This window comes from Loxodonta africana, unplaced genomic scaffold (assembly GCF_030014295.1).
Source record: "Loxodonta africana isolate mLoxAfr1 unplaced genomic scaffold, mLoxAfr1.hap2 scaffold_99, whole genome shotgun sequence".
NCBI lineage: Eukaryota > Metazoa > Chordata > Mammalia > Proboscidea > Elephantidae > Loxodonta > Loxodonta africana.
Window position 1 is genome coordinate 598044 of NW_026975673.1, and position 26330 is coordinate 624373.

Below are 26330 nucleotides of genomic sequence, written 5' to 3' on the forward strand. Positions count from 1 at the left end.
AGGGGACCCCCGTTTGGATCCCTTTTTCCTCCACCAAGTGATCAAAAACTCCTCCCTGACCGATTCTGGTCATGCTGATTCCTTGGCTCTTTTCGTCTTTTTCTGTCATTTCGAAAGACCTGCTTTCAGGAGATTCACCACCGAAAGAACTCAAGGTGAGTGAATGACGGCGGTTTTCCCTTGTCTCTGGTGACACTTAGACAAGTGAAAATGGAGCCCAAGAGGCAGTCGGGTTTTGTGGAAAAGCTGAGACGTGTCCCCTGCTTTGAGCTTGACCTGACCGATTGACCAAGTGGCGGTGATATGCACGGGTGGATAGTTAGGAAGCACAGGAACCTAGAAGAATTTCCACTTGAGTAATTTTTGCTAGTCCGGTTCCCAGTCGGGTATGTCTACGGAAGTTTGAGAATATTTTCAACTCTCAACTCTTTACGGGATGGGAGTGTGTAGCAGCTCTACTGGAGAAACCAGAGAGACTTGCCCTAGTTGAAAGCCTGTGTCAGTTGCGACTGGACTCTTAGGATCTCCAGGGCCTCTTTCCCAGACATCTTGGTATTGGATGAAGACTGGAGTAGCCTGACACCTCGCTGTAGCATTCAAGAAAAGGCAGCAGCACCACTATCTGAGTCAAAAAGCTAATGCCAGGCTCAATACCATTCGGTACGTGGGTCGCGAGCGTCATGACTAGTTTCAGGTTCATACCACAGGAGGTCAGGATCTGCTGACAGTCTAATCAGGCAATGCAGGCATAACTGCTGCCTTCCACATGTGGAAAGATCATTTTCTTGACAGATCTTTGGAATCTTGTAGAGATTCCATAGAACTCCTTTTCTGTGTGCCCCACGGGATCCTCTGATGCTTGATATACGGGAGGAGATGTGTTCCCTCTCTGGGGATTATTGGGGCCTGAGGTAGATTCGATTGTGTCTCTCCATGGCTCAGTGGTGAAATGAAAGCGTTGAAGGACTGTGGCAATTTTAACAAGTGTTGGCAGAATTCTTGGAAAGCTATTCTTTTCCAAATGTCCTCCAGCTGATTTGAAGATCCCCCGGTGCTGGGGACTCTTGGGTGCCATTTCCCGGGAGTCCGCACACATTGGACAGTGCCCGTGGACGCATAGTTGGCTGCCTTCAACACATCAGTCAGGCTTAAGCAATGGCAAAGGCTCCTTTTGCCTGGGTCCTCCTGTAAATTTCTGCTACATCCAGAGACCTCTCTGCCTTCTTCTGAATATTGCATGATTCTCTCCTTCTGTCATGGGTCAGCAGACTCCCCAGTGGGTTGCAAATAGCTGTCTTGATTTTGTCCATGTGTTCGCGAATGTCTGGCTGAAAGCCTAGCCTTAGGGAAGTGAGTTTCTCTTCTGGGATCTCTGTCTTACTGATTTCCCCTTTTCAAAGGGTTAGTGAGGTCGATGTCTCTTGTGCCGCTTTCATGGGGGTCAAGCCAACTGCCCGGGAAACTGGAAGATGATGTGTGAACGCTCTCATCCACTGTCCTTCCTGGGTGGAAGGAAGACATTTGTGGTAAGCATCTTCAGGTCTCAGGGGATTTTTCCTGGGGAGTGATATGGCTGGGGTCAATGATGACATAATCTGTCTGGAAGAGAGATGATGACCTAAAAATCATGCTCAGAGAGGTTATGCTGAGGCCCTGTGGGAAAGTCCTTTGGCCCAGCCTTCCAGATCTTCTTTAGAGCGGACTCCCATTTTGATTTCTTTCACCTGCACCAAGTAATCCAAAAGACCTGGGTGGCCGATTTTGGTCAGGCTGATTCCTTGGCTCTTTTCCTCTTTTTGTGTCCTTTAGCACAACCTGCCTCCGAGGAGTTCACCGTTGCGAGGACAAAAGGTGAGGGATTTCCCGTGATTTGCCCTGGCCCCATCTGACACTTAGGCAAGTGAGGATACACCGCAAAAGGCAGTAGGGTTTGCTGACAAGGCTGAGGCATGTCCCCTGGTGTTTGCTTGACCTTGCCTGGTTGACTAAGTGGCGGTGATGTGCGTGGGTGGATACTTCGGAATCAGAGAATGCTGAAACATGTGCGCTGGAGTCGTCTGCGATAGCCTGGGTCCAAGTCCGATAGGGCCTACCGAAATGGGAGAAACGGCCAACTAGAACAATGTATTTTCCCAAGATATTTAGGAGATGTGAATGGCCCAGAGCTCTACAGGAGACTGGTCAACTTGCTGTAATTGAAAGCGTGTGTCAGTTGCGGCTGGACTCGCAGGATTTGCGGGGCGCTTTTCCCGTGAATCTTGAAATTGGATGAGCGACTCAGTAGTCTGATAGCTGGCTCCAGCTTTCAAGTAAAGGTAGCTGCACAGATAACTGCATAGAAAATCTAAAGTCAGGGTCGATGCCAGGTGTGAAGGGGACACGAGGGTCAGGAGCACTTTCAGGTTGATGCCACAGGAGGTCATGTTTCCCTGGAGCTCTAGACAGTGAAAGCAGGCGTAAGTGCTGCCTTGCACATGTGCAGAGATCAGTGTTCCTACAGAGTTCGTTGGAATCCTGTAGAGGTTCCATAAGACTCCTGCTCTCTTTGTGCCAAGGAATCCTCTGATGGTTGATAAACAGGAGGAGATGTGTTCCCTGTGTTCCCATTCTTTGGGAATGAGGTGGCCTGGACTGTGTCTCTCCATGGCACAAGGGTGAAATCAAACTCTGGAAATGCCTAGTTGAATTTGGGGCCAAATTCTTGGTGAAAGCCCTCTTCCGAGTGTCCCACAGCTCATTTGAAGATCCCCAGTTTTGGGAACCCTTGGATGTCATTTCCTGGAAGTGCTCGTGCACGGATCCGTGCCTGTGGACACAGATTCGGCTTCCTCGTAGACATTAGCCGGGGCTGATCAAATGAATAGCCTGTTCTTGGCTGGGACTTCCTGAGTACTTTTCTCCATTCGGAGTCCTCTACGCCTTGTCTTGATCTGGCACGCGTCTGCCTTTCTGTCAAGGGTCAGCAGTCTCACTAATGGGCGAGAAGTGTGTGTCTTGATTTCGTCCCTCTTTTGGGCTATATGTGGAAAAAGCATAGCTGTTAGGCAATGAATGTCTCTCGTCTGATGTCTGACTCACTTCTTTGCCCTTCCTCAAAGGATTGCAAGGTCGAAGCCTGTTTTCCTGCTTTCATGAGGGTCAAGCTACTCCCCGGGACACCGGAAGAGGATGTGCGAACCTTCTCATCCTGCGTGATTGCGGGCTGGATGGACGATATCGGTGGTGAGGAACTTGAAGACTCAGGTGATTTCTCCCGGGGATTGAGATGTCTCGGGTCAACGAAGACACCTCAACTTGTCTCGAAGAGAGATGATGACATAAAAATCATGCTCAATAGGATCCCGCTGAGGCCCAGAGAGAAACTCCTTTTCCCTAACGTTAATGATCTGCTTTAGAGGGGACCCCCGTTTGGATCCCTTTTTCCTCCACCAAGTGATCAAAAACTCCTCCCTGACCGATTCTGGTCATGCTGATTCCTTGGCTCTTTTCGTCTTTTTCTGTCATTTCGAAAGACCTGCTTTCAGGAGATTCACCACCGAAAGAACTCAAGGTGAGTGAATGACGGCGGTTTTCCCTTGTCTCTGGTGACACTTAGACAAGTGAAAATGGAGCCCAAGAGGCAGTCGGGTTTTGTGGAAAAGCTGAGACGTGTCCCCTGCTTTGAGCTTGACCTGACCGATTGACCAAGTGGCGGTGATATGCACGGGTGGATAGTTAGGAAGCACAGGAACCTAGAAGAATTTCCACTTGAGTAATTTTTGCTAGTCCGGTTCCCAGTCGGGTATGTCTACGGAAGTTTGAGAATATTTTCAACTCTCAACTCTTTACGGGATGGGAGTGTGTAGCAGCTCTACTGGAGAAACCAGAGAGACTTGCCCTAGTTGAAAGCCTGTGTCAGTTGCGACTGGACTCTTAGGATCTCCAGGGCCTCTTTCCCAGACATCTTGGTATTGGATGAAGACTGGAGTAGCCTGACACCTCGCTGTAGCATTCAAGAAAAGGCAGCAGCACCACTATCTGAGTCAAAAAGCTAATGCCAGGCTCAATACCATTCGGTACGTGGGTCGCGAGCGTCATGACTAGTTTCAGGTTCATACCACAGGAGGTCAGGATCTGCTGACAGTCTAATCAGGCAATGCAGGCATAACTGCTGCCTTCCACATGTGGAAAGATCATTTTCTTGACAGATCTTTGGAATCTTGTAGAGATTCCATAGAACTCCTTTTCCGTGTGCCCCACGGGATCCTCTGATGCTTGATATACGGGAGGAGATGTGTTCCCTCTCTGGGGATTATTGGGGCCTGAGGTAGATTCGATTGTGTCTCTCCATGGCTCAGTGGTGAAATGAAAGCGTTGAAGGACTGTGGCAATTTTAACAAGTGTTGGCAGAATTCTTGGAAAGCTATTCTTTTCCAAATGTCCTCCAGCTGATTTGAAGATCCCCCGGTGCTGGGGACTCTTGGGTGCCATTTCCCGGGAGTCCGCACACATTGGACAGTGCCCGTGGACGCATAGTTGGCTGCCTTCAACACATCAGTCAGGCTTAAGCAATGGCAAAGGCTCCTTTTGCCTGGGTCCTCCTGTAAATTTCTGCTACATCCAGAGACCTCTCTGCCTTCTTCTGAATATTGCATGATTCTCTCCTGCTGTCATGGGTCAGCAGACTCCCCAGTGGGTTGCAAATGGCTGTCTTGATTTTGTCCATGTGTTCGCGAATGTCTGGCTGAAAGCCTAGCCTTAGGGAAGTGAGTTTCTCTTCTGGGATCTCTGTCTTACTGATTTCCCCTTTTCAAAGGGTTAGTGAGGTCGATGTCTCTTGTGCCGCTTTCATGGGGGTCAAGCCAACTGCCCGGGAAACTGGAAGATGATGTGTGAACGCTCTCATCCACTGTCCTTCCTGGGTGGAAGGAAGACATTTGTGGTAAGCATCTTCAGGTCTCAGGGGATTTTTCCTGGGGAGTGATATGGCTGGGGTCAATGATGACATAATCTGTCTGGAAGAGAGATGATGACCTAAAAATCATGCTCAGAGAGGTTATGCTGAGGCCCTGTGGGAAAGTCCTTTGGCCCAGCCTTCCAGATCTTCTTTAGAGCGGACTCCCATTTTGATTTCTTTCACCTGCACCAAGTAATCCAAAAGACCTGGGTGGCCGATTTTGGTCAGGCTGATTCCTTGGCTCTTTTCCTCTTTTTGTGTCCTTTAGCACAACCTGCCTCCGAGGAGTTCACCGTTGCGAGGACAAAAGGTGAGGGATTTCCCGTGATTTGCCCTGGCCCCATCTGACACTTAGGCAAGTGAGGATACACCGCAAAAGGCAGTAGGGTTTGCTGACAAGGCTGAGGCATGTCCCCTGGTGTTTGCTTGACCTTGCCTGGTTGACTAAGTGGCGGTGATGTGCGTGGGTGGATACTTCGGAATCAGAGAATGCTGAAACATGTGCGCTGGAGTCGTCTGCGATAGCCTGGGTCCAAGTCCGATAGGGCCTACCGAAATGGGAGAAACGGCCAACTAGAACAATGTATTTTCCCAAGATATTTAGGAGATGTGAATGGCCCAGAGCTCTACAGGAGACTGGTCAACTTGCTGTAATTGAAAGCGTGTGTCAGTTGCGGCTGGACTCGCAGGATTTGCGGGGCGCTTTTCCCGTGAATCTTGAAATTGGATGAGCGACTCAGTAGTCTGATAGCTGGCTCCAGCTTTCAAGTAAAGGTAGCTGCACAGATAACTGCATAGAAAATCTAAAGTCAGGGTCGATGCCAGGTGTGAAGGGGACACGAGGGTCAGGAGCACTTTCAGGTTGATGCCACAGGAGGTCATGTTTCCCTGGAGCTCTAGACAGTGAAAGCAGGCGTAAGTGCTGCCTTGCACATGTGCAGAGATCAGTGTTCCTACAGAGTTCGTTGGAATCCTGTAGAGGTTCCATAAGACTCCTGCTCTCTTTGTGCCAAGGAATCCTCTGATGGTTGATAAACAGGAGGAGATGTGTTCCCTGTGTTCCCATTCTTTGGGAATGAGGTGGCCTGGACTGTGTCTCTCCATGGCACAAGGGTGAAATCAAACTCTGGAAATGCCTAGTTGAATTTGGGGCCAAATTCTTGGTGAAAGCCCTCTTCCGAGTGTCCCACAGCTCATTTGAAGATCCCCAGTTTTGGGAACCCTTGGATGTCATTTCCTGGAAGTGCTCGTGCACGGATCCGTGCCTGTGGACACAGATTCGGCTTCCTCGTAGACATTAGCCGGGGCTGATCAAATGAATAGCCTGTTCTTGGCTGGGACTTCCTGAGTACTTTTCTCCATTCGGAGTCCTCTATGCCTTGTCTTGATCTGGCACGCGTCTGCCTTTCTGTCAAGGGTCAGCAGTCTCACTAATGGGCGAGAAGTGTGTGTCTTGATTTCGTCCCTCTTTTGGGCTATATGTGGAAAAAGCATAGCTGTTAGGCAATGAATGTCTCTCGTCTGATGTCTGACTTACTTCTTTGCCCTTCCTCAAAGGATTGCAAGGTCGAAGCCTGTTTTCCTGCTTTCATGAGGGTCAAGCTACTCCCCGGGAAACCGGAAGAGGATGTGCGAACCTTCTCATCCTGCGTGATTGCGGGCTGGATGGACGATATCGGTGGTGAGGAACTTGAAGACTCAGGTGATTTCTCCCGGGGATTGAGATGTCTCGGGTCAACGAAGACACCTCAACTTGTCTCGAAGAGAGATGATGACATAAAAATCATGCTCAATAGGATCCCGCTGAGGCCCAGAGAGAAACTCCTTTTCCCTAACGTTAATGATCTGCTTTAGAGGGGACCCCCGTTTGGATCCCTTTTTCCTCCACCAAGTGATCAAAAACTCCTCCCTGACCGATTCTGGTCATGCTGATTCCTTGGCTCTTTTCGTCTTTTTCTGTCATTTCGAAAGACCTGCTTTCAGGAGATTCACCACCGAAAGAACTCAAGGTGAGTGAATGACGGCGGTTTTCCCTTGTCTCTGGTGACACTTAGACAAGTGAAAATGGAGCCCAAGAGGCAGTCGGGTTTTGTGGAAAAGCTGAGACGTGTCCCCTGCTTTGAGCTTGACCTGACCGATTGACCAAGTGGCGGTGATATGCACGGGTGGATAGTTAGGAAGCACAGGAACCTAGAAGAATTTCCACTTGAGTAATTTTTGCTAGTCCGGTTCCCAGTCGGGTATGTCTACGGAAGTTTGAGAATATTTTCAACTCTCAACTCTTTACGGGATGGGAGTGTGTAGCAGCTCTACTGGAGAAACCAGAGAGACTTGCCCTAGTTGAAAGCCTGTGTCAGTTGCGACTGGACTCTTAGGATCTCCAGGGCCTCTTTCCCAGACATCTTGGTATTGGATGAAGACTGGAGTAGCCTGACACCTCGCTGTAGCATTCAAGAAAAGGCAGCAGCACCACTATCTGAGTCAAAAAGCTAATGCCAGGCTCAATACCATTCGGTACGTGGGTCGCGAGCGTCATGACTAGTTTCAGGTTCATACCACAGGAGGTCAGGATCTGCTGACAGTCTAATCAGGCAATGCAGGCATAACTGCTGCCTTCCACATGTGGAAAGATCATTTTCTTGACAGATCTTTGGAATCTTGTAGAGATTCCATAGAACTCCTTTTCCGTGTGCCCCACGGGATCCTCTGATGCTTGATATATGGGAGGAGATGTGTTCCCTCTCTGGGGATTATTGGGGCCTGAGGTAGATTCGATTGTGTCTCTCCATGGCTCAGTGGTGAAATGAAAGCGTTGAAGGACTGTGGCAATTTTAACAAGTGTTGGCAGAATTCTTGGAAAGCTATTCTTTTCCAAATGTCCTCCAGCTGATTTGAAGATCCCCCGGTGCTGGGGACTCTTGGGTGCCATTTCCCGGGAGTCCGCACACATTGGACAGTGCCCGTGGACGCATAGTTGGCTGCCTTCAACACATCAGTCAGGCTTAAGCAATGGCAAAGGCTCCTTTTGCCTGGGTCCTCCTGTAAATTTGTGCTACATCCAGAGACCTCTCTGCCTTCTTCTGAATATTGCATGATTCTCTCCTTCTGTCATGGGTCAGCAGACTCCCCAGTGGGTTGCAAATGGCTGTCTTGATTTTGTCCATGTGTTCGCGAATGTCTGGCTGAAAGCCTAGCCTTAGGGAAGTGAGTTTCTCTTCTGGGATCTCTGTCTTACTGATTTCCCCTTTTCAAAGGGTTAGTGAGGTCGATGTCTCTTGTGCCGCTTTCATGGGGGTCAAGCCAACTGCCCGGGAAACTGGAAGATGATGTGTGAACGCTCTCATCCACTGTCCTTCCTGGGTGGAAGGAAGACATTTGTGGTAAGCATCTTCAGGTCTCAGGGGATTTTTCCTGGGGAGTGATATGGCTGGGGTCAATGATGACATAATCTGTCTGGAAGAGAGATGATGACCTAAAAATCATGCTCAGAGAGGTTATGCTGAGGCCCTGTGGGAAAGTCCTTTGGCCCAGCCTTCCAGATCTTCTTTAGAGCGGACTCCCATTTTGATTTCTTTCACCTGCACCAAGTAATCCAAAAGACCTGGGTGGCCGATTTTGGTCAGGCTGATTCCTTGGCTCTTTTCCTCTTTTTGTGTCCTTTAGCACAACCTGCCTCCGAGGAGTTCACCGTTGCGAGGACAAAAGGTGAGGGATTTCCCGTGATTTGCCCTGGCCCCATCTGACACTTAGGCAAGTGAGGATACACCGCAAAAGGCAGTAGGGTTTGCTGACAAGGCTGAGGCATGTCCCCTGGTGTTTGCTTGACCTTGCCTGGTTGACTAAGTGGCGGTGATGTGCGTGGGTGGATACTTCGGAATCAGAGAATGCTGAAACATGTGCGCTGGAGTCGTCTGCGATAGCCTGGGTCCAAGTCCGATAGGGCCTACCGAAATGGGAGAAACGGCCAACTAGAACAATGTATTTTCCCAAGATATTTAGGAGATGTGAATGGCCCAGAGCTCTACAGGAGACTGGTCAACTTGCTGTAATTGAAAGCGTGTGTCAGTTGCGGCTGGACTCGCAGGATTTGCGGGACGCTTTTCCCGTGAATCTTGAAATTGGATGAGCGACTCAGTAGTCTGATAGCTGGCTCCAGCTTTCAAGTAAAGGTAGCTGCACAGATAACTGCATAGAAAATCTAAAGTCAGGGTCGATGCCAGGTGTGAAGGGGACACGAGGGTCAGGAGCACTTTCAGGTTGATGCCACAGGAGGTCATGTTTCCCTGGAGCTCTAGACAGTGAAAGCAGGCGTAAGTGCTGCCTTGCACATGTGCAGAGATCAGTGTTCCTACAGAGTTCGTTGGAATCCTGTAGAGGTTCCATAAGACTCCTGCTCTCTTTGTGCCAAGGAATCCTCTGATGGTTGATAAACAGGAGGAGATGTGTTCCCTGTGTTCCCATTCTTTGGGAATGAGGTGGCCTGGACTGTGTCTCTCCATGGCACAAGGGTGAAATCAAACTCTGGAAATGCCTAGTTGAATTTGGGGCCAAATTCTTGGTGAAAGCCCTCTTCCGAGTGTCCCACAGCTCATTTGAAGATCCCCAGTTTTGGGAACCCTTGGATGTCATTTCCTGGAAGTGCTCGTGCACGGATCCGTGCCTGTGGACACAGATTCGGCTTCCTCGTAGACATTAGCCGGGGCTGATCAAATGAATAGCCTGTTCTTGGCTGGGACTTCCTGAGTACTTTTCTCCATTCGGAGTCCTCTACGCCTTGTCTTGATCTGGCACGCGTCTGCCTTTCTGTCAAGGGTCAGCAGTCTCACTAATGGGCGAGAAGTGTGTGTCTTGATTTCGTCCCTCTTTTGGGCTATATGTGGAAAAAGCATAGCTGTTAGGCAATGAATGTCTCTCGTCTGATGTCTGACTCACTTCTTTGCCCTTCCTCAAAGGATTGCAAGGTCGAAGCCTGTTTTCCTGCTTTCATGAGGGTCAAGCTACTCCCCGGGACACCGGAAGAGGATGTGCGAACCTTCTCATCCTGCGTGATTGCGGGCTGGATGGACGATATCGGTGGTGAGGAACTTGAAGACTCAGGTGATTTCTCCCGGGGATTGAGATGTCTCGGGTCAACGAAGACACCTCAACTTGTCTCGAAGAGAGATGATGACATAAAAATCATGCTCAATAGGATCCCGCTGAGGCCCAGAGAGAAACTCCTTTTCCCTAACGTTAATGATCTGCTTTAGAGGGGACCCCCGTTTGGATCCCTTTTTCCTCCACCAAGTGATCAAAAACTCCTCCCTGACCGATTCTGGTCATGCTGATTCCTTGGCTCTTTTCGTCTTTTTCTGTCATTTCGAAAGACCTGCTTTCAGGAGATTCACCACCGAAAGAACTCAAGGTGAGTGAATGACGGCGGTTTTCCCTTGTCTCTGGTGACACTTAGACAAGTGAAAATGGAGCCCAAGAGGCAGTCGGGTTTTGTGGAAAAGCTGAGACGTGTCCCCTGCTTTGAGCTTGACCTGACCGATTGACCAAGTGGCGGTGATATGCACGGGTGGATAGTTAGGAAGCACAGGAACCTAGAAGAATTTCCACTTGAGTAATTTTTGCTAGTCCGGTTCCCAGTCGGGTATGTCTACGGAAGTTTGAGAATATTTTCAACTCTCAACTCTTTACGGGATGGGAGTGTGTAGCAGCTCTACTGGAGAAACCAGAGAGACTTGCCCTAGTTGAAAGCCTGTGTCAGTTGCGACTGGACTCTTAGGATCTCCAGGGCCTCTTTCCCAGACATCTTGGTATTGGATGAAGACTGGAGTAGCCTGACACCTCGCTGTAGCATTCAAGAAAAGGCAGCAGCACCACTATCTGAGTCAAAAAGCTAATGCCAGGCTCAATACCATTCGGTACGTGGGTCGCGAGCGTCATGACTAGTTTCAGGTTCATACCACAGGAGGTCAGGATCTGCTGACAGTCTAATCAGGCAATGCAGGCATAACTGCTGCCTTCCACATGTGGAAAGATCATTTTCTTGACAGATCTTTGGAATCTTGTAGAGATTCCATAGAACTCCTTTTCCGTGTGCCCCACGGGATCCTCTGATGCTTGATATATGGGAGGAGATGTGTTCCCTCTCTGGGGATTATTGGGGCCTGAGGTAGATTCGATTGTGTCTCTCCATGGCTCAGTGGTGAAATGAAAGCGTTGAAGGACTGTGGCAATTTTAACAAGTGTTGGCAGAATTCTTGGAAAGCTATTCTTTTCCAAATGTCCTCCAGCTGATTTGAAGATCCCCCGGTGCTGGGGACTCTTGGGTGCCATTTCCCGGGAGTCCGCACACATTGGACAGTGCCCGTGGACGCATAGTTGGCTGCCTTCAACACATCAGTCAGGCTTAAGCAATGGCAAAGGCTCCTTTTGCCTGGGTCCTCCTGTAAATTTCTGCTACATCCAGAGACCTCTCTGCCTTCTTCTGAATATTGCATGATTCTCTCCTTCTGTCATGGGTCAGCAGACTCCCCAGTGGGTTGCAAATAGCTGTCTTGATTTTGTCCATGTGTTCGCGAATGTCTGGCTGAAAGCCTAGCCTTAGGGAAGTGAGTTTCTCTTCTGGGATCTCTGTCTTACTGATTTCCCCTTTTCAAAGGGTTAGTGAGGTCGATGTCTCTTGTGCCGCTTTCATGGGGGTCAAGCCAACTGCCCGGGAAACTGGAAGATGATGTGTGAACGCTCTCATCCACTGTCCTTCCTGGGTGGAAGGAAGACATTTGTGGTAAGCATCTTCAGGTCTCAGGGGATTTTTCCTGGGGAGTGATATGGCTGGGGTCAATGATGACATAATCTGTCTGGAAGAGAGATGATGACCTAAAAATCATGCTCAGAGAGGTTATGCTGAGGCCCTGTGGGAAAGTCCTTTGGCCCAGCCTTCCAGATCTTCTTTAGAGCGGACTCCCATTTTGATTTCTTTCACCTGCACCAAGTAATCCAAAAGACCTGGGTGGCCGATTTTGGTCAGGCTGATTCCTTGGCTCTTTTCCTCTTTTTGTGTCCTTTAGCACAACCTGCCTCCGAGGAGTTCACCGTTGCGAGGACAAAAGGTGAGGGATTTCCCGTGATTTGCCCTGGCCCCATCTGACACTTAGGCAAGTGAGGATACACCGCAAAAGGCAGTAGGGTTTGCTGACAAGGCTGAGGCATGTCCCCTGGTGTTTGCTTGACCTTGCCTGGTTGACTAAGTGGCGGTGATGTGCGTGGGTGGATACTTAGGAATCAGAGAATGCTGAAACATGTGCGCTGGAGTCGTCTGCGATAGCCTGGGTCCAAGTCCGATAGGGCCTACCGAAATGGGAGAAACGGCCAACTAGAACAATGTATTTTCCCAAGATATTTAGGAGATGTGAATGGCCCAGAGCTCTACAGGAGACTGGTCAACTTGCTGTAATTGAAAGCGTGTGTCAGTTGCGGCTGGACTCGCAGGATTTGCGGGGCGCTTTTCCCGTGAATCTTGAAATTGGATGAGCGACTCAGTAGTCTGATAGCTGGCTCCAGCTTTCAAGTAAAGGTAGCTGCACAGATAACTGCATAGAAAATCTAAAGTCAGGGTCGATGCCAGGTGTGAAGGGGACACGAGGGTCAGGAGCACTTTCAGGTTGATGCCACAGGAGGTCATGTTTCCCTGGAGCTCTAGACAGTGAAAGCAGGCGTAAGTGCTGCCTTGCACATGTGCAGAGATCAGTGTTCCTACAGAGTTCGTTGGAATCCTGTAGAGGTTCCATAAGACTCCTGCTCTCTTTGTGCCAAGGAATCCTCTGATGGTTGATAAACAGGAGGAGATGTGTTCCCTGTGTTCCCATTCTTTGGGAATGAGGTGGCCTGGACTGTGTCTCTCCATGGCACAAGGGTGAAATCAAACTCTGGAAATGCCTAGTTGAATTTGGGGCCAAATTCTTGGTGAAAGCCCTCTTCCGAGTGTCCCACAGCTCATTTGAAGATCCCCAGTTTTGGGAACCCTTGGATGTCATTTCCTGGAAGTGCTCGTGCACGGATCCGTGCCTGTGGACACAGATTCGGCTTCCTCGTAGACATTAGCCGGGGCTGATCAAATGAATAGCCTGTTCTTGGCTGGGACTTCCTGAGTACTTTTCTCCATTCGGAGTCCTCTACGCCTTGTCTTGATCTGGCACGCGTCTGCCTTTCTGTCAAGGGTCAGCAGTCTCACTAATGGGCGAGAAGTGTGTGTCTTGATTTCGTCCCTCTTTTGGGCTATATGTGGAAAAAGCATAGCTGTTAGGCAATGAATGTCTCTCGTCTGATGTCTGACTCACTTCTTTGCCCTTCCTCAAAGGATTGCAAGGTCGAAGCCTGTTTTCCTGCTTTCATGAGGGTCAAGCTACTCCCCGGGACACCGGAAGAGGATGTGCGAACCTTCTCATCCTGCGTGATTGCGGGCTGGATGGACGATATCGGTGGTGAGGAACTTGAAGACTCAGGTGATTTCTCCCGGGGATTGAGATGTCTCGGGTCAACGAAGACACCTCAACTTGTCTCGAAGAGAGATGATGACATAAAAATCATGCTCAATAGGATCCCGCTGAGGCCCAGAGAGAAACTCCTTTTCCCTAACGTTAATGATCTGCTTTAGAGGGGACCCCCGTTTGGATCCCTTTTTCCTCCACCAAGTGATCAAAAACTCCTCCCTGACCGATTGTCGTCATGCTGATTCCTTGGCTCTTTTCGTCTTTTTCTGTCATTTCGAAAGACCTGCTTTCAGGAGATTCACCACCGAAAGAACTCAAGGTGAGTGAATGACGGCGGTTTTCCCTTGTCTCTGGTGACACTTAGACAAGTGAAAATGGAGCCCAAGAGGCAGTCGGGTTTTGTGGAAAAGCTGAGACGTGTCCCCTGCTTTGAGCTTGACCTGACCGATTGACCAAGTGGCGGTGATATGCACGGGTGGATAGTTAGGAAGCACAGGAACCTAGAAGAATTTCCACTTGAGTAATTTTTGCTAGTCCGGTTCCCAGTCGGGTATGTCTACGGAAGTTTGAGAATATTTTCAACTCTCAACTCTTTACGGGATGGGAGTGTGTAGCAGCTCTACTGGAGAAACCTGAGAGACTTGCCCTAGTTGAAAGCCTGTGTCAGTTGCGACTGGACTCTTAGGATCTCCAGGGCCTCTTTCCCAGACATCTTGGTATTGGATGAAGACTGGAGTAGCCTGACACCTCGCTGTAGCATTCAAGAAAAGGCAGCAGTACCACTATCTGAGTCAAAAAGCTAATGCCAGGCTCAATACCATTCAGTACGTGGGTCGCGAGCGTCATGACTAGTTTCAGGTTCATACCACAGGAGGTCAGGATCTGCTGACAGTCTAATCAGGCAATGCAGGCATAACTGCTGCCTTCCACATGTGGAAAGATCATTTTCTTGACAGATCTTTGGAATCTTGTAGAGATTCCATAGAACTCCTTTTCCGTGTGCCCCACGGGATCCTCTGATGCTTGATGTACGGGAGGAGATGTGTTCCCTCTCTGGGGATTATTGGGGCCTGAGGTAGATTCGATTGTGTCTCTCCATGGCTCAGTGGTGAAATGAAAGCGTTGAAGGACTGTGGCAATTTTAACAAGTGTTGGCAGAATTCTTGGAAAGCTATTCTTTTCCAAATGTCCTCCAGCTGATTTGAAGATCCCCCGGTGCTGGGGACTCTTGGGTGCCATTTCCCGGGAGTCCGCACACATTGGACAGTGCCCGTGGACGCATAGTTGGCTGCCTTCAACACATCAGTCAGGCTTAAGCAATGGCAAAGGCTCCTTTTGCCTGGGTCCTCCTGTAAATTTCTGCTACATCCAGAGACCTCTCTGCCTTCTTCTGAATATTGCATGATTCTCTCCTTCTGTCATGGGTCAGCAGACTCCCCAGTGGGTTGCAAATGGCTGTCTTGATTTTGTCCATGTGTTCGCGAATGTCTGGCTGAAAGCCTAGCCTTAGGGAAGTGAGTTTCTCTTCTGGGATCTCTGTCTTACTGATTTCCCCTTTTCAAAGGGTTAGTGAGGTCGATGTCTCTTGTGCCGCTTTCATGGGGGTCAAGCCAACTGCCCGGGAACCTGGAAGATGATGTGTGAACGCTCTCATCCACTGTCCTTCCTGGGTGGAAGGAAGACATTTGTGGTAAGCATCTTCAGGTCTCAGGGGATTTTTCCTGGGGAGTGATATGGCTGGGGTCAATGATGACATAATCTGTCTGGAAGAGAGATGATGACCTAAAAATCATGCTCAGAGAGGTTATGCTGAGGCCCTGTGGGAAAGTCCTTTGGCCCAGCCTTCCAGATCTTCTTTAGAGCGGACTCCCATTTTGATTTCTTTCACCTGCACCAAGTAATCCAAAAGACCTGGGTGGCCGATTTTGGTCAGGCTGATTCCTTGGCTCTTTTCCTCTTTTTGTGTCCTTTAGCACAACCTGCCTCCGAGGAGTTCACCGTTGCGAGGACAAAAGGTGAGGGATTTCCCGTGATTTGCCCTGGCCCCATCTGACACTTAGGCAAGTGAGGATACACCGCAAAAGGCAGTAGGGTTTGCTGACAAGGCTGAGGCATGTCCCCTGGTGTTTGCTTGACCTTGCCTGGTTGACTAAGTGGCGGTGATGTGCGTGGGTGGATACTTAGGAATCAGAGAATGCTGAAACATGTGCGCTGGAGTCGTCTGCGATAGCCTGGGTCCAAGTCCGATAGGGCCTACCGAAATGGGAGAAACGGCCAACTAGAACAATGTATTTTCCCAAGATATTTAGGAGATGTGAATGGCCCAGAGCTCTACAGGAGACTGGTCAACTTGCTGTAATTGAAAGCGTGTGTCAGTTGCGGCTGGACTCGCAGGATTTGCGGGGCGCTTTTCCCGTGAATCTTGAAATTGGATGAGCGACTCAGTAGTCTGATAGCTGGCTCCAGCTTTCAAGTAAAGGTAGCTGCACAGATAACTGCATAGAAAATCTAAAGTCAGGGTCGATGCCAGGTGTGAAGGGGACACGAGGGTCAGGAGCACTTTCAGGTTGATGCCACAGGAGGTCATGTTTCCCTGGAGCTCTAGACAGTGAAAGCAGGCGTAAGTGCTGCCTTGCACATGTGCAGAGATCAGTGTTCCTACAGAGTTCGTTGGAATCCTGTAGAGGTTCCATAAGACTCCTCCTCTCTTTGTGCCAAGGAATCCTCTGATGGTTGATAAACAGGAGGAGATGTGTTCCCTGTGTTCCCATTCTTTGGGAATGAGGTGGCCTGGACTGTGTCTCTCCATGGCACAAGGGTGAAATCAAACTCTGGAAATGCCTAGTTGAATTTGGGGCCAAATTCTTGGTGAAAGCCCTCTTCCGAGTGTCCCACAGCTCATTTGAAGATCCCCAGTTTTGGGAACCCTTGGATGTCATTTCCTGGAAGTGCTCGTGCACGGATCCGTGCCTGTGGACACAGATTCGGCTTCCTCGTAGACATTAGCCGGGGCTGATCAAATGAATAGCCTGTTCTTGGCTGGGACTTCCTGAGTACTTTTCTCCATTCGGAGTCCTCTATGCCTTGTCTTGATCTGGCACGCGTCTGCCTTTCTGTCAAGGGTCAGCAGTCTCACTAATGGGCGAGAAGTGTGTGTCTTGATTTCGTCCCTCTTTTGGGCTATATGTGGAAAAAGCATAGCTGTTAGGCAATGAATGTCTCTCGTCTGATGTCTGACTTACTTCTTTGCCCTTCCTCAAAGGATTGCAAGGTCGAAGCCTGTTTTCCTGCTTTCATGAGGGTCAAGCTACTCCCCGGGAAACCGGAAGAGGACGTGCGAACCTTCTCATCCTGCGTGATTGCGGGCTGGATGGACGATATCGGTGGTGAGGAACTTGAAGACTCAGGTGATTTCTCCCGGGGATTGAGATGTCTCGGGTCAACGAAGACACCTCAACTTGTCTCGAAGAGAGATGATGACATAAAAATCATGCTCAATAGGATCCCGCTGAGGCCCAGAGAGAAACTCCTTTTCCCTAACGTTAATGATCTGCTTTAGAGGGGACCCCCGTTTGGATCCCTTTTTCCTCCACCAAGTGATCAAAAACTCCTCCCTGACCGATTCTGGTCATGCTGATTCCTTGGCTCTTTTCGTCTTTTTCTGTCATTTCGAAAGACCTGCTTTCAGGAGATTCACCACCGAAAGAACTCAAGGTGAGTGAATGACGGCGGTTTTCCCTTGTCTCTGGTGACACTTAGACAAGTGAAAATGGAGCCCAAGAGGCAGTCGGGTTTTGTGGAAAAGCTGAGACGTGTCCCCTGCTTTGAGCTTGACCTGACCGATTGACCAAGTGGCGGTGATATGCACGGGTGGATAGTTAGGAAGCACAGGAACCTAGAAGAATTTCCACTTGAGTAATTTTTGCTAGTCCGGTTCCCAGTCGGGTATGTCTACGGAAGTTTGAGAATATTTTCAACTCTCAACTCTTTACGGGATGGGAGTGTGTAGCAGCTCTACTGGAGAAACCAGAGAGACTTGCCCTAGTTGAAAGCCTGTGTCAGTTGCGACTGGACTCTTAGGATCTCCAGGGCCTCTTTCCCAGACATCTTGGTATTGGATGAAGACTGGAGTAGCCTGACACCTCGCTGTAGCATTCAAGAAAAGGCAGCAGCACCACTATCTGAGTCAAAAAGCTAATGCCAGGCTCAATACCATTCGGTACGTGGGTCGCGAGCGTCATGACTAGTTTCAGGTTCATACCACAGGAGGTCAGGATCTGCTGACAGTCTAATCAGGCAATGCAGGCATAACTGCTGCCTTCCACATGTGGAAAGATCATTTTCTTGACAGATCTTTGGAATCTTGTAGAGATTCCATAGAACTCCTTTTCCGTGTGCCCCACGGGATCCTCTGATGCTTGATATACGGGAGGAGATGTGTTCCCTCTCTGGGGATTATTGGGGCCTGAGGTAGATTCGATTGTGTCTCTCCATGGCTCAGTGGTGAAATGAAAGCGTTGAAGGACTGTGGCAATTTTAACAAGTGTTGGCAGAATTCTTGGAAAGCTATTCTTTTCCAAATGTCCTCCAGCTGATTTGAAGATCCCCCGGTGCTGGGGACTCTTGGGTGCCATTTCCCGGGAGTCCGCACACATTGGACAGTGCCCGTGGACGCATAGTTGGCTGCCTTCAACACATCAGTCAGGCTTAAGCAATGGCAAAGGCTCCTTTTGCCTGGGTCCTCCTGTAAATTTCTGCTACATCCAGAGACCTCTCTGCCTTCTTCTGAATATTGCATGATTCTCTCCTTCTGTCATGGTCAGCAGACTCCCCAGTGGGTTGCAAATAGCTGTCTTGATTTTGTCCATGTGTTCGCGAATGTCTGGCTGAAAGCCTAGCCTTAGGGAAGTGAGTTTCTCTTCTGGGATCTCTGTCTTACTGATTTCCCCTTTTCAAAGGGTTAGTGAGGTCGATGTCTCTTGTGCCGCTTTCATGGGGGTCAAGCCAACTGCCCGGGAAACTGGAAGATGATGTGTGAACGCTCTCATCCACTGTCCTTCCTGGGTGGAAGGAAGACATTTGTGGTAAGCATCTTCAGGTCTCAGGGGATTTTTCCTGGGGAGTGATATGGCTGGGGTCAATGATGACATAATCTGTCTGGAAGAGAGATGATGACCTAAAAATCATGCTCAGAGAGGTTATGCTGAGGCCCTGTGGGAAAGTCCTTTGGCCCAGCCTTCCAGATCTTCTTTAGAGCGGACTCCCATTTTGATTTCTTTCACCTGCACCAAGTAATCCAAAAGACCTGGGTGGCCGATTTTGGTCAGGCTGATTCCTTGGCTCTTTTCCTCTTTTTGTGTCCTTTAGCACAACCTGCCTCCGAGGAGTTCACCGTTGCGAGGACAAAAGGTGAGGGATTTCCCGTGATTTGCCCTGGCCCCATCTGACACTTAGGCAAGTGAGGATACACCGCAAAAGGCAGTAGGGTTTGCTGACAAGGCTGAGGCATGTCCCCTGGTGTTTGCTTGACCTTGCCTGGTTGACTAAGTGGCGGTGATGTGCGTGGGTGGATACTTAGGAATCAGAGAATGCTGAAACATGTGCGCTGGAGTCGTCTGCGATAGCCTGGGTCCAAGTCCGATAGGGCCTACCGAAATGGGAGAAACGGCCAACTAGAACAATGTATTTTCCCAAGATATTTATGAGATGTGAATGGCCCAGAGCTCTACAGGAGACTGGTCAACTTGCTGTAATTGAAAGCGTGTGTCAGTTGCGGCTGGACTCGCAGGATTTGCGGGACGCTTTTCCCGTGAATCTTGAAATTGGATGAGCGACTCAGTAGTCTGATAGCTGGCTCCAGCTTTCAAGTAAAGGTAGCTGCACAGATAGCTGCATAGAAAATCTAAAGTCAGGGTCGATGCCAGGTGTGAAGGGGACACGAGGGTCAGGAGCACTTTCAGGTTGATGCCACAGGAGGTCATGTTTCCCTGGAGCTCTAGACAGTGAAAGCAGGCGTAAGTGCTGCCTTGCACATGTGCAGAGATCAGTGTTCCTACAGAGTTCGTTGGAATCCTGTAGAGGTTCCATAAGACTCCTGCTCTCTTTGTGCCAAGGAATCCTCTGATGGTTGATAAACAGGAGGAGATGTGTTCCCTGTGTTCCCATTCTTTGGGAATGAGGTGGCCTGGACTGTGTCTCTCCATGGCACAAGGGTGAAATCAAACTCTGGAAATGCCTAGTTGAATTTGGGGCCAAATTCTTGGTGAAAGCCCTCTTCCGAGTGTCCCACAGCTCATTTGAAGATCCCCAGTTTTGGGAACCCTTGGATGTCATTTCCTGGAAGTGCTCGTGCACGGATCCGTGCCTGTGGACACAGATTCGGCTTCCTCGTAGACATTAGCCGGGGCTGATCAAATGAATAGCCTGTTCTTGGCTGGGACTTCCTGAGTACTTTTCTCCATTCGGAGTCCTCTATGCCTTGTCTTGATCTGGCACGCGTCTGCCTTTCTGTCAAGGGTCAGCAGTCTCACTAATGGGCGAGAAGTGTGTGTCTTGATTTCGTCCCTCTTTTGGGCTATATGTGGAAAAAGCATAGCTGTTAGGCAATGAATGTCTCTCGTCTGATGTCTGACTTGCTTCTTTGCCCTTCCTCAAAGGATTGCAAGGTCGAAGCCTGTTTTCCTGCTTTCATGAGGGTCAAGCTACTCCCCGGGAAACCGGAAGAGGACGTGCGAACCTTCTCATCCTGCGTGATTGCGGGCTGGATGGACGATATCGGTGGTGAGGAACTTGAAGACTCAGGTGATTTCTCCCGGGGATTGAGATGTCTCGGGTCAACGAAGACACCTCAACTTGTCTCGAAGAGAGATGATGACATAAAAATCATGCTCAATAGGATCCCGCTGAGGCCCAGAGAGAAACTCCTTTTCCCTAACGTTAATGATCTGCTTTAGAGGGGACCCCCGTTTGGATCCCTTTTTCCTCCACCAAGTGATCAAAAACTCCTCCCTGACCGATTCTGGTCATGCTGATTCCTTGGCTCTTTTCGTCTTTTTCTGTCATTTCGAAAGACCTGCTTTCAGGAGATTCACCACCGAAAGAACTCAAGGTGAGTGAATGACGGCGGTTTTCCCTTGTCTCTGGTGACACTTAGACAAGTGAAAATGGAGCCCAAGAGGCAGTCGGGTTTTGTGGAAAAGCTGAGACGTGTCCCCTGCTTTGAGCTTGACCTGACCGATTGACCAAGTGGCGGTGATATGCACGGGTGGATAGTTAGGAAGCACAGGAACCTAGAAGAATTTCCACTTGAGTAATTTTTGCTAGTCCGGTTCCCAGTCGGGTATGTCTACGGAAGTTTGAGAATATTTTCAACTCTCAACTCTTTACGGGATGGGAGTGTGTAGCAGCTCTACTGGAGAAACCAGAGAGACTTGCCCTAGTTGAAAGCCTGTGTCAGTTGCGACTGGACTCTTAGGATCTCCAGGGCCTCTTTCCCAGACATCTTGGTATTGGATGAAGACTGGAGTAGCCTGACACCTCGCTGTAGCATTCAAGAAAAGGCAGCAGCACCACTATCTGAGTCAAAAAGCTAATGCCAGGCTCAATACCATTCGGTACGTGGGTCGCGAGCGTCATGACTAGTTTCAGGTTCATACCACAGGAGGTCAGGATCTGCTGACAGTCTAATCAGGCAATGCAGGCATAACTGCTGCCTTCCACATGTGGAAAGATCATTTTCTTGACAGATCTTTGGAATCTTGTAGAGATTCCATAGAACTCCTTTTCCGTGTGCCCCACGGGATCCTCTGATGCTTGATATACGGGAGGAGATGTGTTCCCTCTCTGGGGATTATTGGGGCCTGAGGTAGATTCGATTGTGTCTCTCCATGGCTCAGTGGTGAAATGAAAGCGTTGAAGGACTGTGGCAATTTTAACAAGTGTTGGCAGAATTCTTGGAAAGCTATTCTTTTCCAAATGTCCTCCAGCTGATTTGAAGATCCCCCGGTGCTGGGGACTCTTGGGTGCCATTTCCCGGGAGTCCGCACACATTGGACAGTGCCCGTGGACGCATAGTTGGCTGCCTTCAACACATCAGTCAGGCTTAAGCAATGGCAAAGGCTCCTTTTGCCTGGGTCCTCCTGTAAATTTCTGCTACATCCAGAGACCTCTCTGCCTTCTTCTGAATATTGCATGATTCTCTCCTGCTGTCATGGGTCAGCAGACTCCCCAGTGGGTTGCAAATGGCTGTCTTGATTTTGTCCATGTGTTCGCGAATGTCTGGCTGAAAGCCTAGCCTTAGGGAAGTGAGTTTCTCTTCTGGGATCTCTGTCTTACTGATTTCCCCTTTTCAAAGGGTTAGTGAGGTCGATGTCTCTTGTGCCGCTTTCATGGGGGTCAAGCCAACTGCCCGGGAAACTGGAAGATGATGTGTGAACGCTCTCATCCACTGTCCTTCCTGGGTGGAAGGAAGACATTTGTGGTAAGCATCTTCAGGTCTCAGGGGATTTTTCCTGGGGAGTGATATGGCTGGGGTCAATGATGACATAATCTGTCTGGAAGAGAGATGATGACCTAAAAATCATGCTCAGAGAGGTTATGCTGAGGCCCTGTGGGAAAGTCCTTTGGCCCAGCCTTCCAGATCTTCTTTAGAGCGGACTCCCATTTTGATTTCTTTCACCTGCACCAAGTAATCCAAAAGACCTGGGTGGCCGATTTTGGTCAGGCTGATTCCTTGGCTCTTTTCCTCTTTTTGTGTCCTTTAGCACAACCTGCCTCCGAGGAGTTCACCGTTGCGAGGACAAAAGGTGAGGGATTTCCCGTGATTTGCCCTGGCCCCATCTGACACTTAGGCAAGTGAGGATACACCGCAAAAGGCAGTAGGGTTTGCTGACAAGGCTGAGGCATGTCCCCTGGTGTTTGCTTGACCTTGCCTGGTTGACTAAGTGGCGGTGATGTGCGTGGGTGGATACTTCGGAATCAGAGAATGCTGAAACATGTGCGCTGGAGTCGTCTGCGATAGCCTGGGTCCAAGTCCGATAGGGCCTACCGAAATGGGAGAAACGGCCAACTAGAACAATGTATTTTCCCAAGATATTTATGAGATGTGAATGGCCCAGAGCTCTACAGGAGACTGGTCAACTTGCTGTAATTGAAAGCGTGTGTCAGTTGCGGCTGGACTCGCAGGATTTGCGGGGCGCTTTTCCCGTGAATCTTGAAATTGGATGAGCGACTCAGTAGTCTGATAGCTGGCTCCAGCTTTCAAGTAAAGGTAGCTGCACAGATAACTGCATAGAAAATCTAAAGTCAGGGTCGATGCCAGGTGTGAAGGGGACACGAGGGTCAGGAGCACTTTCAGGTTGATGCCACAGGAGGTCATGTTTCCCTGGAGCTCTAGACAGTGAAAGCAGGCGTAAGTGCTGCCTTGCACATGTGCAGAGATCAGTGTTCCTACAGAGTTCGTTGGAATCCTGTAGAGGTTCCATAAGACTCCTGCTCTCTTTGTGCCAAGGAATCCTCTGATGGTTGATAAACAGGAGGAGATGTGTTCCCTGTGTTCCCATTCTTTGGGAATGAGGTGGCCTGGACTGTGTCTCTCCATGGCACAAGGGTGAAATCAAACTCTGGAAATGCCTAGTTGAATTTGGGGCCAAATTCTTGGTGAAAGCCCTCTTCCGAGTGTCCCACAGCTCATTTGAAGATCCCCAGTTTTGGGAACCCAATACTATCTCTCTATGGAAGTGCTCGTGCACGGATCCGTGCCTGTGGACACAGATTCGGCTTCCTCGTAGACATTAGCCGGGGCTGATCAAATGAATAGCCTGTTCTTGGCTGGGACTTCCTGAGTACTTTTCTCCATTCGGAGTCCTCTATGCCTTGTCTTGATCTGGCACGCGTCTGCCTTTCTGTCAAGGGTCAGCAGTCTCACTAATGGGCGAGAAGTGTGTGTCTTGATTTCGTCCCTCTTTTGGGCTATATGTGGAAAAAGCATAGCTGTTAGGCAATGAATGTCTCTCGTCTGATGTCTGACTTACTTCTTTGCCCTTCCTCAAAGGATTGCAAGGTCGAAGCCTGTTTTCCTGCTTTCATGAGGGTCAAGCTACTCCCCGGGAAACCGGAAGAGGACGTGCGAACCTTCTCATCCTGCGTGATTGCGGGCTGGATGGACGATATCGGTGGTGAGGAACTTGAAGACTCAGGTGATTTCTCCCGGGGATTGAGATGTCTCGGGTCAACGAAGACACCTCAACTTGTCTCGAAGAGAGATGATGACATAAAAATCATGCTCAATAGGATCCCGCTGAGGCCCAGAGAGAAACTCCTTTTCCCTAACGTTAATGATCTGCTTTAGAGGGGACCCCCGTTTGGATCCCTTTTTCCTCCACCAAGTGATCAAAAACTCCTCCCTGACCGATTCTGGTCATGCTGATTCCTTGGCTCTTTTCGTCTTTTTCTGTCATTTCGAAAGACCTGCTTTCAGGAGATTCACCACCGAAAGAACTCAAGGTGAGTGAATGACGGCGGTTTTCCCTTGTCTCTGGTGACACTTAGACAAGTGAAAATGGAGCCCAAGAGGCAGTCGGGTTTTGTGGAAAAGCTGAGACGTGTCCCCTGCTTTGAGCTTGACCTGACCGATTGACCAAGTGGCGGTGATATGCACGGGTGGATAGTTAGGAAGCACAGGAACCTAGAAGAATTTCCACTTGAGTAATTTTTGCTAGTCCGGTTCCCAGTCGGGTATGTCTACGGAAGTTTGAGAATATTTTCAACTCTCAACTCTTTACGGGATGGGAGTGTGTAGCAGCTCTACTGGAGAAACCAGAGAGACTTGCCCTAGTTGAAAGCCTGTGTCAGTTGCGACTGGACTCTTAGGATCTCCAGGGCCTCTTTCCCAGACATCTTGGTATTGGATGAAGACTGGAGTAGCCTGACACCTCGCTGTAGCATTCAAGAAAAGGCAGCAGCACCACTATCTGAGTCAAAAAGCTAATGCCAGGCTCAATACCATTCGGTACGTGGGTCGCGAGCATCATGACTAGTTTCAGGTTCATACCACAGGAGGTCAGGATCTGCTGACAGTCTAATCAGGCAATGCAGGCATAACTGCTGCCTTCCACATGTGGAAAGATCATTTTCTTGACAGATCTTTGGAATCTTGTAGAGATTCCATAGAACTCCTTTTCCGTGTGCCCCACGGGATCCTCTGATGCTTGATATACGGGAGGAGATGTGTTCCCTCTCTGGGGATTATTGGGGCCTGAGGTAGATTCGATTGTGTCTCTCCATGGCTCAGTGGTGAAATGAAAGCGTTGAAGGACTGTGGCAATTTTAACAAGTGTTGGCAGAATTCTTGGAAAGCTATTCTTTTCCAAATGTCCTCCAGCTGATTTGAAGATCCCCCGGTGCTGGGGACTCTTGGGTGCCATTTCCCGGGAGTCCGCACACATTGGACAGTGCCCGTGGACGCATAGTTGGCTGCCTTCAACACATCAGTCAGGCTTAAGCAATGGCAAAGGCTCCTTTTGCCTGGGTCCTCCTGTAAATTTCTGCTACATCCAGAGACCTCTCTGCCTTCTTCTGAATATTGCATGATTCTCTCCTTCTGTCATGGGTCAGCAGACTCCCCAGTGGGTTGCAAATGGCTGTCTTGATTTTGTCCATGTGTTCGCGAATGTCTGGCTGAAAGCCTAGCCTTAGGGAAGTGAGTTTCTCTTCTGGGATCTCTGTCTTACTGATTTCCCCTTTTCAAAGGGTTAGTGAGGTCGATGTCTCTTGTGCCGCTTTCATGGGGGTCAAGCCAACTGCCCGGGAAACTGGAAGATGATGTGTGAACGCTCTCATCCACTGTCCTTCCTGGGTGGAAGGAAGACATTTGTGGTAAGCATCTTCAGGTCTCAGGGGATTTTTCCTGGGGAGTGATATGGCTGGGGTCAATGATGACATAATCTGTCTGGAAGAGAGATGATGACCTAAAAATCATGCTCAGAGAGGTTATGCTGAGGCCCTGTGGGAAAGTCCTTTGGCCCAGCCTTCCAGATCTTCTTTAGAGCGGACTCCCATTTTGATTTCTTTCACCTGCACCAAGTAATCCAAAAGACCTGGGTGGCCGATTTTGGTCAGGCTGATTCCTTGGCTCTTTTCCTCTTTTTGTGTCCTTTAGCACAACCTGCCTCCGAGGAGTTCACCGTTGCGAGGACAAAAGGTGAGGGATTTCCCGTGATTTGCCCTGGCCCCATCTGACACTTAGGCAAGTGAGGATACACCGCAAAAGGCAGTAGGGTTTGCTGACAAGGCTGAGGCATGTCCCCTGGTGTTTGCTTGACCTTGCCTGGTTGACTAAGTGGCGGTGATGTGCGTGGGTGGATACTTCGGAATCAGAGAATGCTGAAACATGTGCGCTGGAGTCGTCTGCGATAGCCTGGGTCCAAGTCCGATAGGGCCTACCGAAATGGGAGAAACGGCCAACTAGAACAATGTATTTTCCCAAGATATTTATGAGATGTGAATGGCCCAAGCTCTACAGGAGACTGGTCAACTTGCTGTAATTGAAAGCGTGTGTCAGTTGCGGCTGGACTCGCAGGATTTGCGGGGCGCTTTTCCCGTGAATCTTGAAATTGGATGAGCGACTCAGTAGTCTGATAGCTGGCTCCAGCTTTCAAGTAAAGGTAGCTGCACAGATAACTGCATAGAAAATCTAAAGTCAGGGTCGATGCCAGGTGTGAAGGGGACACGAGGGTCAGGAGCACTTTCAGGTTGATGCCACAGGAGGTCATGTTTCCCTGGAGCTCTAGACAGTGAAAGCAGGCGTAAGTGCTGCCTTGCACATGTGCAGAGATCAGTGTTCCTACAGAGTTCGTTGGAATCCTGTAGAGGTTCCATAAGACTCCTGCTCTCTTTGTGCCAAGGAATCCTCTGAT

The 26330-nt window shown here is 49.4% G+C and overlaps 15 non-coding genes across 15 annotated transcripts; all 15 read left to right on the plus strand.

The window, feature by feature from the left end:
* The first annotated feature begins 1576 nt into the window (after window positions 1-1576).
* On the plus strand, window positions 1577-1654 carry LOC135230301 (small nucleolar RNA SNORD115). The gene has a single exon (XR_010320946.1). It is a non-coding gene; the product is annotated as a small nucleolar RNA SNORD115 (small nucleolar RNA).
* A 1618-nt stretch (window positions 1655-3272) lies between these two features.
* LOC111747965 (small nucleolar RNA SNORD115) lies at window positions 3273-3353 on the plus strand. Its single transcript, XR_002783909.2, has one exon. It is a non-coding gene; the product is annotated as a small nucleolar RNA SNORD115 (small nucleolar RNA).
* Window positions 3354-4971: 1618 nt separating this feature from the next.
* Window positions 4972-5049, plus strand: LOC135230302 (small nucleolar RNA SNORD115). Its single transcript, XR_010320947.1, has one exon. It is a non-coding gene; the product is annotated as a small nucleolar RNA SNORD115 (small nucleolar RNA).
* A 1618-nt stretch (window positions 5050-6667) lies between these two features.
* LOC135230351 (small nucleolar RNA SNORD115) lies at window positions 6668-6748 on the plus strand. The gene has a single exon (XR_010320995.1). It is a non-coding gene; the product is annotated as a small nucleolar RNA SNORD115 (small nucleolar RNA).
* A 1618-nt stretch (window positions 6749-8366) lies between these two features.
* On the plus strand, window positions 8367-8444 carry LOC135230303 (small nucleolar RNA SNORD115). Its single transcript, XR_010320948.1, has one exon. It is a non-coding gene; the product is annotated as a small nucleolar RNA SNORD115 (small nucleolar RNA).
* Window positions 8445-10062: 1618 nt separating this feature from the next.
* Window positions 10063-10143, plus strand: LOC135230352 (small nucleolar RNA SNORD115). The gene has a single exon (XR_010320996.1). It is a non-coding gene; the product is annotated as a small nucleolar RNA SNORD115 (small nucleolar RNA).
* Window positions 10144-11761: 1618 nt separating this feature from the next.
* LOC135230304 (small nucleolar RNA SNORD115) lies at window positions 11762-11839 on the plus strand. The gene has a single exon (XR_010320949.1). It is a non-coding gene; the product is annotated as a small nucleolar RNA SNORD115 (small nucleolar RNA).
* Window positions 11840-13457: 1618 nt separating this feature from the next.
* LOC135230353 (small nucleolar RNA SNORD115) lies at window positions 13458-13538 on the plus strand. The gene has a single exon (XR_010320997.1). It is a non-coding gene; the product is annotated as a small nucleolar RNA SNORD115 (small nucleolar RNA).
* Window positions 13539-15156: 1618 nt separating this feature from the next.
* On the plus strand, window positions 15157-15234 carry LOC135230305 (small nucleolar RNA SNORD115). The gene has a single exon (XR_010320950.1). It is a non-coding gene; the product is annotated as a small nucleolar RNA SNORD115 (small nucleolar RNA).
* Window positions 15235-16852: 1618 nt separating this feature from the next.
* On the plus strand, window positions 16853-16933 carry LOC135230354 (small nucleolar RNA SNORD115). Its single transcript, XR_010320998.1, has one exon. It is a non-coding gene; the product is annotated as a small nucleolar RNA SNORD115 (small nucleolar RNA).
* Window positions 16934-18550: 1617 nt separating this feature from the next.
* On the plus strand, window positions 18551-18628 carry LOC135230306 (small nucleolar RNA SNORD115). Its single transcript, XR_010320951.1, has one exon. It is a non-coding gene; the product is annotated as a small nucleolar RNA SNORD115 (small nucleolar RNA).
* Window positions 18629-20246: 1618 nt separating this feature from the next.
* Window positions 20247-20327, plus strand: LOC135230355 (small nucleolar RNA SNORD115). Its single transcript, XR_010320999.1, has one exon. It is a non-coding gene; the product is annotated as a small nucleolar RNA SNORD115 (small nucleolar RNA).
* Window positions 20328-21945: 1618 nt separating this feature from the next.
* Window positions 21946-22023, plus strand: LOC135230307 (small nucleolar RNA SNORD115). Its single transcript, XR_010320952.1, has one exon. It is a non-coding gene; the product is annotated as a small nucleolar RNA SNORD115 (small nucleolar RNA).
* Window positions 22024-23641: 1618 nt separating this feature from the next.
* LOC135230356 (small nucleolar RNA SNORD115) lies at window positions 23642-23722 on the plus strand. Its single transcript, XR_010321000.1, has one exon. It is a non-coding gene; the product is annotated as a small nucleolar RNA SNORD115 (small nucleolar RNA).
* A 1618-nt stretch (window positions 23723-25340) lies between these two features.
* LOC135230308 (small nucleolar RNA SNORD115) lies at window positions 25341-25418 on the plus strand. Its single transcript, XR_010320953.1, has one exon. It is a non-coding gene; the product is annotated as a small nucleolar RNA SNORD115 (small nucleolar RNA).
* The last annotated feature ends 912 nt before the right edge of the window (window positions 25419-26330 follow it).